Here is a 16,394-nt window from a genome sequence, read left to right on the forward strand (position 1 = left end):
CGTACCTCTCTTTCGCTGCGTATCGCTGGACCTGGGCGCTGCCATTTTACCCGTTTGTCACGGCGCTTTTGGTCGACTACTGGCGCCCTCTGTCTCCTGATGTGAAAACTCTAAAGATGGCTTTAAAAAGCGCCAAATTTGAATTCTTCAAAAGTGCTATTGGCGCAGTACATCGCCCAAATGTAAATGTCCACAAACGTGGACGCCGGTAGCGAAGAGGATAATAAGTTCACGTGCTACGTGACGCCAAAACATGCGAATAAGAGTGTTTTCACACTCGTTGTTTGGCTTATAGATGGCGCTGACTGTCACTCCTACTTCTAAATTCACATAAAAACCCCAAAAAAACTGGATGGAGGGACGGCCGCTGTGATAGCTCAGTGGTTAGAGCTTCGAACGCGTTATTCGAAGGTCGTAGGTTCAATTCCTGCTCACAGCTGGTAATTTTTTCATCCACTTTTCTTTCTTCTTTCTTCTTATTTACAATCGATTGGTTCTAATAACTTCCCCTGTACATTCCTTGGCATTACTGTCTGTTATATCTCATTAATATTGTGTTAAACCACGGAAATACGAGCCCTTAGGTATACACTTCTCTCCCTTATTTTATTGAACGAAGGTCTCGTACTGGCAGACTTGGTGTGTTTAGGTTGTATAAGAGGGACAATTATTCAGCTGCCCACTCATAATAAGTTCACGTGCTACGTGACGCCAAAACATGCGGATAAGAGTGTTTTCACACTCGTTGTTTGGCTTATAGATGGCGCTGACTGTCACTCCTACTTCTAAATTCACATATAAACCCCCCAAAAAAGTGGATGGAGGGACGGCCGCTGTGATAGCTCAGTGGTTAGAGCATCGAACGCATTATTCGAAGGTCGTAGGTTCGATTCCTGCTCACAGCTGGTAATTTTTTCATCCACTTTTCTTTCTTCTTTCTTCTTATTTACATTCCATTGGTTCTAATAACTTCCCGTGTACATTCCTTGGCATTACTGTCTGTTATATCTCATTAATATTGTGTTAAACCACGGAAATACGAGCCCTTAGGTATACACTTCTCTCCCTTATTTCATTGAACGAGGGTCTCGTACTGGCAGACTTGGTGTGTTTAGGTTGTATGAGAGGGACAATTAATCAGCTGCCCGCTCATAATAAGTTCACGTGCTACGTGACGCCAAAACATGCGAATAAGAGTGTTTTCACACTCGTTGTTTGGCTTATAGATGGCGCTGACTGTCACTCCTACTTCTAAATTCACATATAAACCCCCAAAAAAAGTGGATGGAGGGACGGCCGCTGTGATAGCTCAGTGGTTAGAGCATCGAATGCGTTATTCGAAGGTCGTAGGTTCAATTCCTGCTCACAGCTGGTAATTTTTTCATCCACTTTTCTTTCTTCTTATTTACATTCCATTGGTTCTAATAACTTCCCCTGTACATTCCTTGGCATGACTATCTGTTATATCACATTATATTGTGTTAAACCACGGAAATACGAGCCCTTAGGTATACACTTCTCTCCCTTATTTCATTGAAGGAGGGTCTCGTACTGGCAGACTTGGTGTGTTTAGGTTGTATAAAAGGGACAATTAATCAGCTGCCCGCTCATAATAAGTTCACGTGCTACGTGACGCCAAAACATGCGAATAAGAGTGTTTTCACACTCGTTGTTTGGCTTATAGATGGCGCTGACTGTCACTCCTACTTCTAAATTCACATAAAAACCCCAAAAAAACTGGATGGAGGGACGGCCGCTGTGATAGCTCAGTGGTTAGAGCTTCGAACGCGTTATTCGAAGGTCGTAGGTTCAATTCCTGCTCACAGCTGGTAATTTTTTCATCCACTTTTCTTTCTTCTTTCTTCTTATTTACAATCGATTGGTTCTAATAACTTTCCCTGTACATTCCTTGGCATTACTGTCTGTTATATCTCATTAATATTGTGTTAAACCACGGAAATACGAGCCCTTAGGTATACACTTCTCTCCCTTATTTTATTGAACGAAGGTCTCGTACTGGCAGACTTGGTGTGTTTAGGTTGTATAAGAGGGACAATTATTCAGCTGCCCACTCATAATAAGTTCACGTGCTACGTGACGCCAAAACATGCGGATAAGAGTGTTTTCACACTCGTTGTTTGGCTTATAGATGGCGCTGACTGTCACTCCTACTTCTAAATTCACATATAAACCCCCCAAAAAAGTGGATGGAGGGACGGCCGCTGTGATAGCTCAGTGGTTAGAGCATCGAACGCATTATTCGAAGGTCGTAGGTTCGATTCCTGCTCACAGCTGGTAATTTTTTCATCCACTTTTAATTCTTCTTTCTTCTTATTTACATTCCATTGGTTCTAATAACTTCCCGTGTACATTCCTTAGCATTACTGTCTGTTATATCTCATTAATATTGTGTTAAACCACGGAAATACGAGCCCTTAGGTATACACTTCTCTCCCTTATTTCATTGAACGAGGGTCTCGTACTGGCAGACTTGGTGTGTTTAGGTTGTATGAGAGGGACAATTAATCAGCTGCCCGCTCATAATAAGTTCACGTGCTACGTGACGCCAAAACATGCGAATAAGAGTGTTTTCACACTCGTTGTTTGGCTTATAGATGGCGCTGACTGTGACTCCTACTTCTAAATTCACATATAAACCGCAAAAAAAGTGGATGGAGGGACGGCCGCTGTGATAGCTCAGTGGTTAGAACATCGAACGCGTTATTCGAAGGTCGTAGGTTCGATTCCTGCTCACAGCTGGTAATTTTTTCATCCACTTTTCTTTCTTCTTTTTTCTTATATACATTCCATTAGTTCTAATAACTTCCCCTGTACATTCCTTGGCATTACTGTCTGTTATATCTCATTAAAATTGTGTTAAACCACGGAAATACGAGCCCTTAGGTATACACTTCTCTCTCTTATTTCATTGAACGAGGGTCTCGTACTGGCAGACTTGGTGTGTTTAGGTTGTATAAGAGGGACAATTAATCACCTGCCCGCTCATAATAAGTTCACGTGCTACGTGACGCCAAAACATGCGAGTAAGTGTTTTCACACTCGTTGTTTGGCTAATAGATGGCGCTGACTGTCACTCCTACTTCTAAATTCACATATAAACCCCAAAAAAAGTGGATGGAGGGACAGCCGCTGGATAGCTCAGTGGTTAGAGCATCGAACGCGTTATTCGAAGGTCGTAGGTTCGATTCCTGCTCACAGCTGGTAATTTTTTCATCCACTTTTCTTTCTTCTTTCTTCTTATTTACATTCCATTGGTTCTTATAACTTCCCCTGCACATTCCTTGGCATTACTGTCTGTTATATGTCATTAATATTGTGTTAAACCACGGAAATACGAGCCCTTAGGTATACACTTCTCTCCCTTATTTCATTTAACGAGGGTCTCGTACTGGCAGACTTGGTGTGTGTAGGTTGTATAAGAGGTACAATCAATCAGCTGCCCGCTCATAATAAGTTCACGTGCTACGTGACGCCAAAACATGCGAATAAGAGTGTTTTCACACTCGTTGTTTGGCTTATAGATGGCGCTGACTGTCACTCCTACTTCAAAATTCACATATAAACCGCAAAAAAGTGGATGGAGGGACGGCCGCTGTGATAGCTCAGTGGTTAGAACATCGAACGCGTTATTCGAAGGTCGTAGGTTCGATTCCTGCTCACAGCTGGTAATTTTTTCATCCACTTTTCTTTCTTCTTTCTTCTTATATACATTCCATTAGTTCTAATAACTTCCCCTGTACATTCCTTGGCATTACTGTCTGTTATATCTCATTAAAATTGTGTTAAACCACGGAAATACGAGCCCTTAGGTATACACTTCTCTCTCTTATTTCATTGAACGAGGGTCTCGTACTGGCAGACTTGGTGTGTTTAGGTTGTATAAGAGGGACAATTAATCAGCTGCCCGCTCATAATAAGTTCACGTGCTACGTGACGCCAAAACATGCGAGTAAGTGTTTTCACACTCGTTGTTTGGCTAATAGATGGCGCTGACTGTCACTCCTACTTCTAAATTCACATATAAACCCCAAAAAAAGTGGATGGAGGGACAGCCGCTGGATAGCTCAGTGGTTAGAGCATCGAACGCGTTATTCGAAGGTCGTAGGTTCGATTCCTGCTCACAGCTGGTAATTTTTTCATCCACTTTTCTTTCTTCTTTCTTCTTATTTACATTCCATTGGTTCTAATAACTTCCTCTGCACATTCCTTGGCATTACTGTCTGTTATATGTCATTAATATTGTGTTAAACCACGGAAATACGAGCCCTTAGGTATACACTTCTCTCCCTTATTTCATTTAACGAGGGTCTCGTACTGGCAGACTTGGTGTGTTTAGGTTGTATAAGAGGGACAATTAATCAGCTGCCCGCTCATAATAGGTTCACGTGCTACGTGACGCCAAAACATGCGAATAAGAGTGTTTTCACACTCGTTGTTTGCCTTATAGATGGCGCTGACTGTCACTCCTACTTCTAAATTCACATATAAACCCCAAAAAAAAGTGGATGGAGGGACGGCCGCTGTGATAGCTCAGTGGTTAGAGCATCGAACGCGTTATTCGAAGGTCGTAGGTTCAATTCCTGCTCACAGCTGGTAATTTTTTCATCCACTTTTCTTTCTTCTTTCGTCTTATTTACATTCCATTGGTTCTAATAACTTCCCCTGTACATTCCTTGGCATGACTATCTGTTATATCACATTAATATTGTGTTAAACCACGGAAATACGAGCCCTTAGGTATACACTTCTCTCCCTTATTTCATTGAAGGAGGGTCTCGTACTGGCAGACTTGGTGTGTTTAGGTTGTATAAAAGGGACAATTAATCAGCTGCCCGCTCATAATAAGTTCACGTGCTACGTGACGCCAAAACATGCGAATAAGAGTGTTTTCACACTCGTTGTTTGGCTTATAGATGGCGCTGACTGTCACTCCTACTTCTAAATTCACATAAAAACCCCAAAAAAACTGGATGGAGGGACGGCCGCTGTGATAGCTCAGTGGTTAGAGCTTCGAACGCGTTATTCGAAGGTCGTAGGTTCAATTCCTGCTCACAGCTGGTAATTTTTTCATCCACTTTTCTTTCTTCTTTCTTCTTATTTACAATCGATTGGTTCTAATAACTTCCCCTGTACATTCCTTGGCATTACTGTCTGTTATATCTCAATAATATTGTGTTAAACCACGGAAATACGAGCCCTTAGGTATACACTTCTCTCCCTTATTTTATTGAACGAAGGTCTCGTACTGGCAGACTTGGTGTGTTTAGGTTGTATAAGAGGGACAATTATTCAGCTGCCCACTCATAATAAGTTCACGTGCTACGTGACGCCAAAACATGCGGATAAGAGTGTTTTCACACTCGTTGTTTGGCTTATAGATGGCGCTGACTGTCACTCCTACTTCTAAATTCACATATAAACCCCCCAAAAAAGTGGATGGAGGGACGGCCGCTGTGATAGCTCAGTGGTTAGAGCATCGAACGCATTATTCGAAGGTCGTAGGTTCGATTCCTGCTCACAGCTGGTAATTTTTTCATCCACTTTTCTTTCTTCTTTCTTCTTATTTACATTCCATTGGTTCTAATAACTTCCCGTGTACATTCCTTGGCATTACTGTCTGTTATATCTCATTAATATTGTGTTAAACCACGGAAATACGAGCCCTTAGGTATACACTTCTCTCCCTTATTTCATTGAACGAGGGTCTCGTACTGGCAGACTTGGTGTGTTTAGGTTGTATGAGAGGGACAATTAATCAGCTGCCCGCTCATAATAAGTTCACGTGCTACGTGACGCCAAAACATGCGAATAAGAGTGTTTTCACACTCGTTGTTTGGCTTATAGATGGCGCTGACTGTCACTCCTACTTCTAAATTCACATATAAACCCCCAAAAAAAGTGGATGGAGGGACGGCCGCTGTGATAGCTCAGTGGTTAGAGCATCGAATGCGTTATTCGAAGGTCGTAGGTTCAATTCCTGCTCACAGCTGGTAATTTTTTCATCCACTTTTCTTTCTTCTTATTTACATTCCATTGGTTCTAATAACTTCCCCTGTACATTCCTTGGCATGACTATCTGTTATATCACATTATATTGTGTTAAACCACGGAAATACGAGCCCTTAGGTATACACTTCTCTCCCTTATTTCATTGAAGGAGGGTCTCGTACTGGCAGACTTGGTGTGTTTAGGTTGTATAAAAGGGACAATTAATCAGCTGCCCGCTCATAATAAGTTCACGTGCTACGTGACGCCAAAACATGCGAATACGAGTGTTTTCACACTCGTTGTTTGGCTTATAGATGGCGCTGACTGTCACTCCTACTTCTAAATTCACATAAAAACCACAAAAAAACTGGATGGAGGGACGGCCGCTGTGATAGCTCAGTGGTTAGAGCTTCGAACGCGTTATTCGAAGGTCGTAGGTTCAATTCCTGCTCACAGCTGGTAATTTTTTCATCCACTTTTCTTTCTTCTTTCTTCTTATTTACAATCGATTGGTTCTAATAACTTCCCCTGTACATTCCTTGGCATTACTGTCTGTTATATCTCATTAATATTGTGTTAAACCACGGAAATACGAGCCCTTAGGTATACACTTCTCTCCCTTATTTTATTGAACGAAGGTCTCGTACTGGCAGACTTGGTGTGTTTAGGTTGTATAAGAGGGACAATTATTCAGCTGCCCACTCATAATAAGTTCACGTGCTACGTGACGCCAAAACATGCGGATAAGAGTGTTTTCACACTCGTTGTTTGGCTTATAGATGGCGCTGACTGTCACTCCTACTTCTAAATTCACATATAAACCCCCCAAAAAAGTGGATGGAGGGACGGCCGCTGTGATAGCTCAGTGGTTAGAGCATCGAACGCATTATTCGAAGGTCGTAGGTTCGATTCCTGCTCACAGCTGGTAATTTTTTCATCCACTTTTAATTCTTCTTTGTTCTTATTTACATTCCATTGGTTCTAATAACTTCCCGTGTACATTCCTTAGCATTACTGTCTGTTATATCTCATTAATATTGTGTTAAACCACGGAAATACGAGCCCTTAGGTATACACTTCTCTCCCTTATTTCATTGAACGAGGGTCTCGTACTGGCAGACTTGGTGTGTTTAGGTTGTATGAGAGGGACAATTAATCAGCTGCCCGCTCATAATAAGTTCACGTGCTACGTGACGCCAAAACATGCGAATAAGAGTGTTTTCACACTCGTTGTTTGGCTTATAGATGGCGCTGACTGTGACTCCTACTTCTAAATTCACATATAAACCGCAAAAAAGTGGATGGAGGGACGGCCGCTGTGATAGCTCAGTGGTTAGAACATCGAACGCGTTATTCGAAGGTCGTAGGTTCGATTCCTGCTCACAGCTGGTAATTTTTTCATCCACTTTTCTTTCTTCTTTCTTCTTATATACATTCCATTAGTTCTAATAACTTCCCCTGTACATTCCTTGGCATTACTGTCTGTTATATCTCATTAAAATTGTGTTAAACCACGGAAATACGAGCCCTTAGGTATACACTTCTCTCTCTTATTTCATTGAACGAGGGTCTCGTACTGGCAGACTTGGTGTGTTTAGGTTGTATAAGAGGGACAATTAATCACCTGCCCGCTCATAATAAGTTCACGTGCTACGTGACGCCAAAACATGCGAGTAAGTGTTTTCACACTCGTTGTTTGGCTAATAGATGGCGCTGACTGTCACTCCTACTTCTAAATTCACATATAAACCCCAAAAAAAGTGGATGGAGGGACAGCCGCTGGATAGCTCAGTGGTTAGAGCATCGAACGCGTTATTCGAAGGTCGTAGGTTCGATTCCTGCTCACAGCTGGTAATTTTTTCATCCACTTTTCTTTCTTCTTTCTTCTTATTTACATTCCATTGGTTCTAATAACTTCCCCTGCACATTCCTTGGCATTACTGTCTGTTATATGTCATTAATATTGTGTTAAACCACGGAAATACGAGCCCTTAGGTATACACTTCTCTCCCTTATTTCATTTAACGAGGGTCTCGTACTGGCAGACTTGGTGTGTGTAGGTTGTATAAGAGGTACAATCAATCAGCTTCCCGCTCATAATAAGTTCACCTGCTACGTGACGCCAAAACATGCGAATAAGAGTGTTTTCACACTCGTTGTTTGGCTTATAGATGGCGCTGACTGTCACTCCTACTTCAAAATTCACATATAAACCGCAAAAAAGTGGATGGAGGGACGGCCGCTGTGATAGCTCAGTGGTTAGAACATCGAACGCGTTATTCGAAGGTCGTAGGTTCGATTCCTGCTCACAGCTGGTAATTTTTTCATCCACTTTTCTTTCTTCTTTCTTCTTATATACATTCCATTAGTTCTAATAACTTCCCCTGTACATTCCTTGGCATTACTGTCTGTTATATCTCATTAAAATTGTGTTAAACCACGGAAATACGAGCCCTTAGGTATACACTTCTCTCTCTTATTTCATTGAACGAGGGTCTCGTACTGGCAGACTTGGTGTGTTTAGGTTGTATAAGAGGGACAATTAATCAGCTGCCCGCTCATAATAAGTTCACGTGCTACGTGACGCCAAAACATGCGAGTAAGTGTTTTCACACTCGTTGTTTGGCTAATAGATGGCGCTGACTGTCACTCCTACTTCTAAATTCACATATAAACCCCCAAAAAAGTGAATGGAGGGACAGCCGCTGGATAGCTCAGTGGTTAGAGCATCGAACGCGTTATTCGAAGGTCGTAGGTTCGATTCCTGCTCACAGCTGGTAATTTTTTCATCCACTTTTCTTTCTTCTTTCTTCTTATTTACATTCAATTGGTTCTAATAACTTCCCCTGCACATTCCTTGGCATTACTGTCTGTTATATGTCATTAATATTGTGTTAAACCACGGAAATACGAGCCCTTCGGTATACACTTCTCTCCCTTATTTCATTTAACGAGGGTCTCGTACTGGCAGACTTGGTGTGTTTAGGTTGTATAAGAGGGACAATTAATCAGCTGCCCGCTCATAATAGGTTCACGTGCTACGTGACGCCAAAACATGCGAATAAGAGTGTTTTCACACTCGTTGTTTGGCTTATAGATGGCGCTGACTGTCACTCCTACTTCTAAATTCACATATAAACCCCAAAAAAAAGTGGATGGAGGGACGGCCGCTGTGATAGCTCAGTGGTTAGAGCATCGAACGCGTTATTCGAAGGTCGTAGGTTCAATTCCTGCTCACAGCTGGTAATTTTTTCATCCACTTTTCTTTCTTCTTTCGTCTTATTTACATTCCATTGGTTCTAATAACTTCCCCTGTACATTCCTTGGCATGACTATCTGTTATATCACATTAATATTGTGTTAAACCACGGAAATACGAGCCCTTAGGTATACACTTCTCTCCCTTATTTCATTGAAGGAGGGTCTCGTACTGGCAGACTTGGTGTGTTTAGGTTGTATAAAAGGGACAATTAATCAGCTGCCCGCTCATAATAAGTTCACGTGCTACGTGACGCCAAAACATGCGAATAAGAGTGTTTTCACACTCGTTGTTTGGCTTATAGATGGCGCTGACTGTCACTCCTACTTCTAAATTCACATAAAAACCCCAAAAAAACTGGATGGAGGGACGGCCGCTGTGATAGCTCAGTGGTTAGAGCTTCGAACGCGTTATTCGAAGGTCGTAGGTTCAATTCCTGCTCACAGCTGGTAATTTTTTCATCCACTTTTCTTTCTTCTTTCTTCTTATTTACAATCGATTGGTTCTAATAACTTCCCCTGTACATTCCTTGGCATTACTGTCTGTTATATCTCATTAATATTGTGTTAAACCACGGAAATACGAGCCCTTAGGTATACACTTCTCTCCCTTATTTTATTGAACGAAGGTCTCGTACTGGCAGACTTGGTGTGTTTAGGTTGTATAAGAGGGACAATTATTCAGCTGCCCACTCATAATAAGTTCACGTGCTACGTGACGCCAAAACATGCGGATAAGAGTGTTTTCACACTCGTTGTTTGGCTTATAGATGGCGCTGACTGTCACTCCTACTTCTAAATTCACATATAAACCCTCCAAAAAAGTGGATGGAGGGACGGCCGCTGTGATAGCTCAGTGGTTAGAGCATCGAACGCATTATTCGAAGGTCGTAGGTTCGATTCCTGCTCACAGCTGGTAATTTTTTCATCCACTTTTCTTTCTTCTTTCTTCTTATTTACATTCCATTGGTTCTAATAACTTCCCGTGTACATTCCTTGGCATAACTGTCTGTTATATCTCATTAATATTGTGTTAAACCACGGAAATACGAGCCCTTAGGTATACACTTCTCTCCCTTATTTCATTGAACGAGGGTCTCGTACTGGCAGACTTGGTGTGTTTAGGTTGAATGAGAGGGACAATTAATCAGCTGCCCGCTCATAATAAGTTCACGTGCTACGTGATTCAAAAGATGCGAATAAGAGTGTTTTCACACTCGTTGTTTGGCTTATAGATGGCGCTGACTGTCACTCCTACTTCTAAATTCACATATAAACCCCCAAAAAAAGTGGATGGAGGGACGGCCGCTGTGATAGCTCAGTGGTTAGAGCATCGAATGCGTTATTCGAAGGTCGTAGGTTCAATTCCTGCTCACAGCTGGTAATTTTTTCATCCACTTTTCTTTCTTCTTATTTACATTCCATTGGTTCTAATAACTTCCCCTGTACATTCCTTGGCATGACTATCTGTTATATCACATTATATTGTGTTAAACCACGGAAATACGAGCCCTTAGGTATACACTTCTCTCCCTTATTTCATTGAAGGAGGGTCTCGTACTGGCAGACTTGGTGTGTTTAGGTTGTATAAAAGGGACAATTAATCAGCTGCCCGCTCATAATAAGTTCACGTGCTACGTGACGCCAAAACATGCGAATAAGAGTGTTTTCACACTCGTTGTTTGGCTTATAGATGGCGCTGACTGTCACTCCTACTTCTAAATTCACATATACACCCCAAAAAAAGTGGATGGAGGGACGGCCGCTGTGATAGCTCAGTGGTTAGAGCATCGAACGCGTTATTCGAAGGTCGTAGGTTCGATTCCTGCTCACAGCTGGTAATTTTTTCATCCACTTTTCTTTCTTCTTTCTTCTTATTTACATTCCATTGGTTCTAATAACTTCCCCTGCACATTCCTTGGCATTACTGTCTGTTATATGTCATTAATATTGTGTTAAACCACGGAAATACGAGCCCTTAGGTATACACTTCTCTCCCTTATTTCATTTAACGAGGGTCTCGTACTGGCAGACTTGGTGTGTTTAGGTTGTATAAGAGGGACAATTAATCAGCTGCCCGCTCATAATAAGTTCACGTGCTACGTGACGCCAAAACATGCGAATAAGAGTGTTTTCACACTCGTTGTTTGGCTTATAGATGGCGCTGACTGTCACTCCTACTTCAAAATTCACATATAAACCGCAAAAAAAGTGGATGGAGGGACAGCCGCTGGATAGCTCAGTGGTTAGAGCATCGAACGCGTTATTCGAAGGTCGTAGGTTCGATTCCTGCTCACAGCTGGTAATTTTTTCATCCACTTTTCTTTCTTCTTTCTTCTTATTTACATTCCATTGGTTCTAATAACTTCCCCTGCACATTCCTTGGCATTACTGTCTGTTATATGTCATTAATATTGTGTTAAACCACGGAAATACGAGCCCTTAGGTATACACTTCTCTCCCTTATTTCATTTAACGAGGGTCTCGTACTGGCAGACTTGGTGTGTTTAGGTTGTATAAGAGGGACAATTAATCAGCTGCCCGCTCATAATAAGTTCACGTGCTACGTGACGCCAAAACATGCGAATAAGAGTGTTTTCACACTCGTTGTTTGGCTTATAGATGGCGCTGACTGTCACTCCTACTTCAAAATTCACATATAAACCGCAAAAAAAGTGGATGGAGGGACGGCCGCTGTGATAGCTCAGTGGTTAGAACATCGAACGCGTTATTCGAAGGTCGTAGGTTCGATTCCTGCTCACAGCTGGTAATTTTTTCATCCACTTTTCTTTCTTCTTTCTTCTTATATACATTCCATTAGTTCTAATAACTTCCCCTGTACATTCCTTGGCATTACTGTCTGTTATATCTCATTAAAATTGTGTTAAACCACGGAAATACGAGCCCTTAGGTATACACTTCTCTCTCTTATTTCATTGAACGAGGGTCTCGTACTGGCAGACTTGGTGTGTTTAGGTTGTATAAGAGGGACGATTAATCAGCTGCCCGCTCATAATAAGTTCACGTGCTACGTGACGCCAAAACATGCGAGTAAGTGTTTTCACACTCGTTGTTTGGCTAATAGATGGCGCTGACTGTCACTCCTACTTCTAAATTCACATATAAACCCCCAAAAAAGTGGATGGAGGGACAGCCGCTGGATAGCTCAGTGGTTAGAGCATCGAACGCGTTATTCGAAGGTCGTAGGTTCGATTCCTGCTCACAGCTGGTAATTTTTTCATCCACTTTTCTTTCTTCTTTCTTCTTATTTACATTCCATTGGTTCTAATAACTTCCCCTGCACATTCCTTGGCATTACTGTCTGTTATATGTCATTAATATTGTGTTAAACCACGGAAATACGAGCCCTTAGGTATACACTTCTCTCCCTTATTTCATTTAACGAGGGTCTCGTACTGGCAGACTTGGTGTGTTTAGGTTGTATAAGAGGGACAATTAATCAGCTGCCCGCTCATAATAGGTTCACGTGCTACGTGACGCCAAAACATGCGAATAAGAGTGTTTTCACACTCGTTGTTTGGCTTATAGATGGCGCTGACTGTCACTCCTACTTCTAAATTCACATATAAACCCCAAAAAAAAGTGGATGGAGGGACGGCCGCTGTGATAGCTCAGTGGTTAGAGCATCGAACGCGTTATTCGAAGGTCGTAGGTTCAATTCCTGCTCACAGCTGGTAATTTTTTCATCCACTTTTCTTTCTTCTTTCGTCTTATTTACATTCCATTGGTTCTAATAACTTCCCCTGTACATTCCTTGGCATTACTGTCTGTTATATCTCATTAATATTGTGTTAAACCACGGAAATACGAGCCCTTAGGTATACACTTCTCTCCCTTATTTTATTGAACGAAGGTCTCGTACTGGCAGACTTTGTGTGTTTAGGTTGTATAAGAGGGACAATTATTCAGCTGCCCACTCATAATAAGTTCACGTGCTACGTGACGCCAAAACATGCGGATAAGAGTGTTTTCACACTCGTTGTTTGGCTTATAGATGGCGCTGACTGTCACTCCTACTTCTAAATTCACATATAAACCCCCCAAAAAAGTGGATGGAGGGACGGCCGCTGTGATAGCTCAGTGGTTAGAGCATCGAACGCATTATTCGAAGGTCGTAGGTTCGATTCCTGCTCACAGCTGGTAATTTTTTCATCCACTTTTCTTTCTTCTTTCTTCTTATTTACATTCCATTGGTTCTAATAACTTCCCGTGTACATTCCTTGGCATTACTGTCTGTTATATCTCATTAATATTGTGTTAAACCACGGAAATACGAGCCCTTAGGTATACACTTCTCTCCCTTATTTCATTGAACGAGGGTCTCGTACTGGCAGACTTGGTGTGTTTAGGTTGTATGAGAGGGACAATTAATCAGCTGCCCGCTCATAATAAGTTCACGTGCTACGTGACGCCAAAACATGCGAATAAGAGTGTTTTCACACTCGTTGTTTGGCTTATAGATGGCGCTGACTGTCACTCCTACTTCTAAATTCACATATAAACCCCCCAAAAAAGTGGATGGAGGGACGGCCGCTGTGATAGCTCAGTGGTTAGAGCATCGAACGCATTATTCGAAGGTCGTAGGTTCGATTCCTGCTCACAGCTGGTAATTTTTTCATCCACTTTTCTTTCTTCTTTCTTCTTATTTACATTCCATTGGTTCTAATAACTTCCCGTGTACATTCCTTGGCATTACTGTCTGTTATATCTCATTAATATTGTGTTAAACCACGGAAATACGAGCCCTTAGGTATACACTTCTCTCCCTTATTTCATTGAACGAGGGTCTCGTACTGGCAGACTTGGTGTGTTTAGGTTGTATGAGAGGGACAATTAATCAGCTGCCCGCTCATAATAAGTTCACGTGCTACGTGACGCCAAAACATGCGAATAAGAGTGTTTTCACACTCGTTGTTTGGCTTATAGATGGCGCTGACTGTCACTCCTACTTCTAAATTCACATATAAACCCCAAAAAAAAGTGGATGGAGGGACGGCCGCTGTGATAGCTCAGTGGTTAGAGCATCGAATGCGTTATTCGAAGGTCGTAGGTTCAATTCCTGCTCACAGCTGGTAATTTTTTCATCCACTTTTCTTTCTTCTTATTTACATTCCATTGGTTCTAATAACTTCCCCTGTACATTCCTTGGCATGACTATCTGTTATATCACATTATATTGTGTTAAACCACGGAAATACGAGCCCTTAGGTATACACTTCTCTCCCTTATTTCATTGAAGGAGGGTCTCGTACTGGCAGACTTGGTGTGTTTAGGTTGTATAAAAGGGACAATTAATCAGCTGCCCGCTCATAATAAGTTCACGTGCTACGTGACGCCAAAACATGCGAATAAGAGTGTTTTCACACTCGTTGTTTGGCTTATAGATGGCGCTGACTGTCACTCCTACTTCTAAATTCACATAAAAACCCCAAAAAAACTGGATGGAGGGACGGCCGCTGTGATAGCTCAGTGGTTAGAGCTTCGAACGCGTTATTCGAAGGTCGTAGGTTCAATTCCTGCTCACAGCTGGTAATTTTTTCATCCACTTTTCTTTCTTCTTTCTTCTTATTTACAATCGATTGGTTCTAATAACTTTCCCTGTACATTCCTTGGCATTACTGTCTGTTATATCTCATTAATATTGTGTTAAACCACGGAAATACGAGCCCTTAGGTATACACTTCTCTCCCTTATTTTATTGAACGAAGGTCTCGTACTGGCAGACTTGGTGTGTTTAGGTTGTATAAGAGGGACAATTATTCAGCTGCCCACTCATAATAAGTTCACGTGCTACGTGACGCCAAAACATGCGGATAAGAGTGTTTTCACACTCGTTGTTTGGCTTATAGATGGCACTGACTGTCACTCCTACTTCTAAATTCACATATAAACCCCCCAAAAAAGTGGATGGAGGGACGGCCGCTGTGATAGCTCAGTGGATAGAGCATCGAACGCATTATTCGAAGGTCGTAGGTTCGATTCCTGCTCACAGCTGGTAATTTTTTCATCCACTTTTAATTCTTCTTTCTTCTTATTTACATTCCATTGGTTCTAATAACTTCCCGTGTACATTCCTTGGCATTACTGTCTGTTATATCTCATTAATATTGTGTTAAACCACGGAAATACGAGCCCTTAGGTATACACTTCTCTCCCTTATTTCATTGAACGAGGGTCTCGTACTGGCAGACTTGGTGTGTTTAGGTTGTATGAGAGGGACAATTAATCAGCTGCCCGCTCATAATAAGTTCACGTGCTACGTGACGCCAAAACATGCGAATAAGAGTGTTTTCACACTCGTTGTTTGGCTTATAGATGGCGCTGACTGTGACTCCTACTTCTAAATTCACATATAAACCCCCAAAAAAAGTGGATGGAGGGACGGCCGCTGTGATAGCTCAGTGGTTAGAGCATCGAACGCGTTATTCGAAGGTCGTAGGTTCAATTCCTGCTCACAGCTGGTAATTTTTTCATCCACTTTTCTTTCTTCTTATTTACATTCCATTGGTTCTAATAACTTCCTCTGTACATTTCTTGGCATGACTATCTGTTATATCACATCAATATTGTGTTAAACCACGGAAATACGATCCCTTAGGTATACACTTCTCTCCCTTATTTCATTGAACGAGGGTCTCGTACTGGCAGGCTTGGTGTGTTTAGGTTGTATAAGAGGGACAATTATTCAGCTGCCCGCTCATAATAAGTTCACGTGCTACGTGACGCCAAAACATGCGAATAAGAGTGTTTTCACACTCGTTGTTTGGCTTATAGATGGCGCTGACTGTCACTCCTACTTCTAAATTCACATATAAACCACCCAAAAAAGTGGATGGAGGGACGGCCGCTGTGATAGCTCAGTGGTTAGAGCATCGAACGCATTATTCGAAGGTCGTAGGTTCGATTCCTGCTCACAGCTTGTAATTTTTTCATCATCTTTTCTTTCTTCTTTCTTTTTATTTACATTCCATTGGTTCTAATACCTTCCCCTGTACATTCCTTGGCATTACTCTCTGTTATATCTCATTAATATTGCGTTAAACCACGGAAATACGAGCCCTTAGGTATACACTTCTCTCCCTTATTTCATTTATCGAGGGTCTCGT

General features: G+C 41.8%; 8 non-coding genes across 8 annotated transcripts; all 8 read left to right on the forward strand.

Moving 5' to 3' along the window:
* Nucleotides 1–832: 832 nt before the first annotated feature.
* On the forward strand, nucleotides 833–905 carry TRNAM-CAU (transfer RNA methionine (anticodon CAU)). Its single transcript has one exon. It is a non-coding gene; the product is annotated as a tRNA-Met (tRNA).
* Nucleotides 906–2,221: 1,316 nt separating this feature from the next.
* On the forward strand, nucleotides 2,222–2,294 carry TRNAM-CAU (transfer RNA methionine (anticodon CAU)). Its single transcript has one exon. It is a non-coding gene; the product is annotated as a tRNA-Met (tRNA).
* Nucleotides 2,295–5,471: 3,177 nt separating this feature from the next.
* Nucleotides 5,472–5,544, forward strand: TRNAM-CAU (transfer RNA methionine (anticodon CAU)). The gene has a single exon. It is a non-coding gene; the product is annotated as a tRNA-Met (tRNA).
* Nucleotides 5,545–6,860: 1,316 nt separating this feature from the next.
* Nucleotides 6,861–6,933, forward strand: TRNAM-CAU (transfer RNA methionine (anticodon CAU)). Its single transcript has one exon. It is a non-coding gene; the product is annotated as a tRNA-Met (tRNA).
* Nucleotides 6,934–10,109: 3,176 nt separating this feature from the next.
* On the forward strand, nucleotides 10,110–10,182 carry TRNAM-CAU (transfer RNA methionine (anticodon CAU)). The gene has a single exon. It is a non-coding gene; the product is annotated as a tRNA-Met (tRNA).
* Nucleotides 10,183–13,354: 3,172 nt separating this feature from the next.
* Nucleotides 13,355–13,427, forward strand: TRNAM-CAU (transfer RNA methionine (anticodon CAU)). Its single transcript has one exon. It is a non-coding gene; the product is annotated as a tRNA-Met (tRNA).
* A 393-nt stretch (nucleotides 13,428–13,820) lies between these two features.
* On the forward strand, nucleotides 13,821–13,893 carry TRNAM-CAU (transfer RNA methionine (anticodon CAU)). Its single transcript has one exon. It is a non-coding gene; the product is annotated as a tRNA-Met (tRNA).
* Nucleotides 13,894–16,134: 2,241 nt separating this feature from the next.
* On the forward strand, nucleotides 16,135–16,207 carry TRNAM-CAU (transfer RNA methionine (anticodon CAU)). Its single transcript has one exon. It is a non-coding gene; the product is annotated as a tRNA-Met (tRNA).
* Nucleotides 16,208–16,394: the final 187 nt, after the last annotated feature.

Source organism: Rhipicephalus microplus, chromosome 8 (genome assembly GCF_043290135.1).
Source record: "Rhipicephalus microplus isolate Deutch F79 chromosome 8, USDA_Rmic, whole genome shotgun sequence".
Classification (NCBI taxonomy): Eukaryota; Metazoa; Arthropoda; class Arachnida; order Ixodida; family Ixodidae; genus Rhipicephalus; species Rhipicephalus microplus.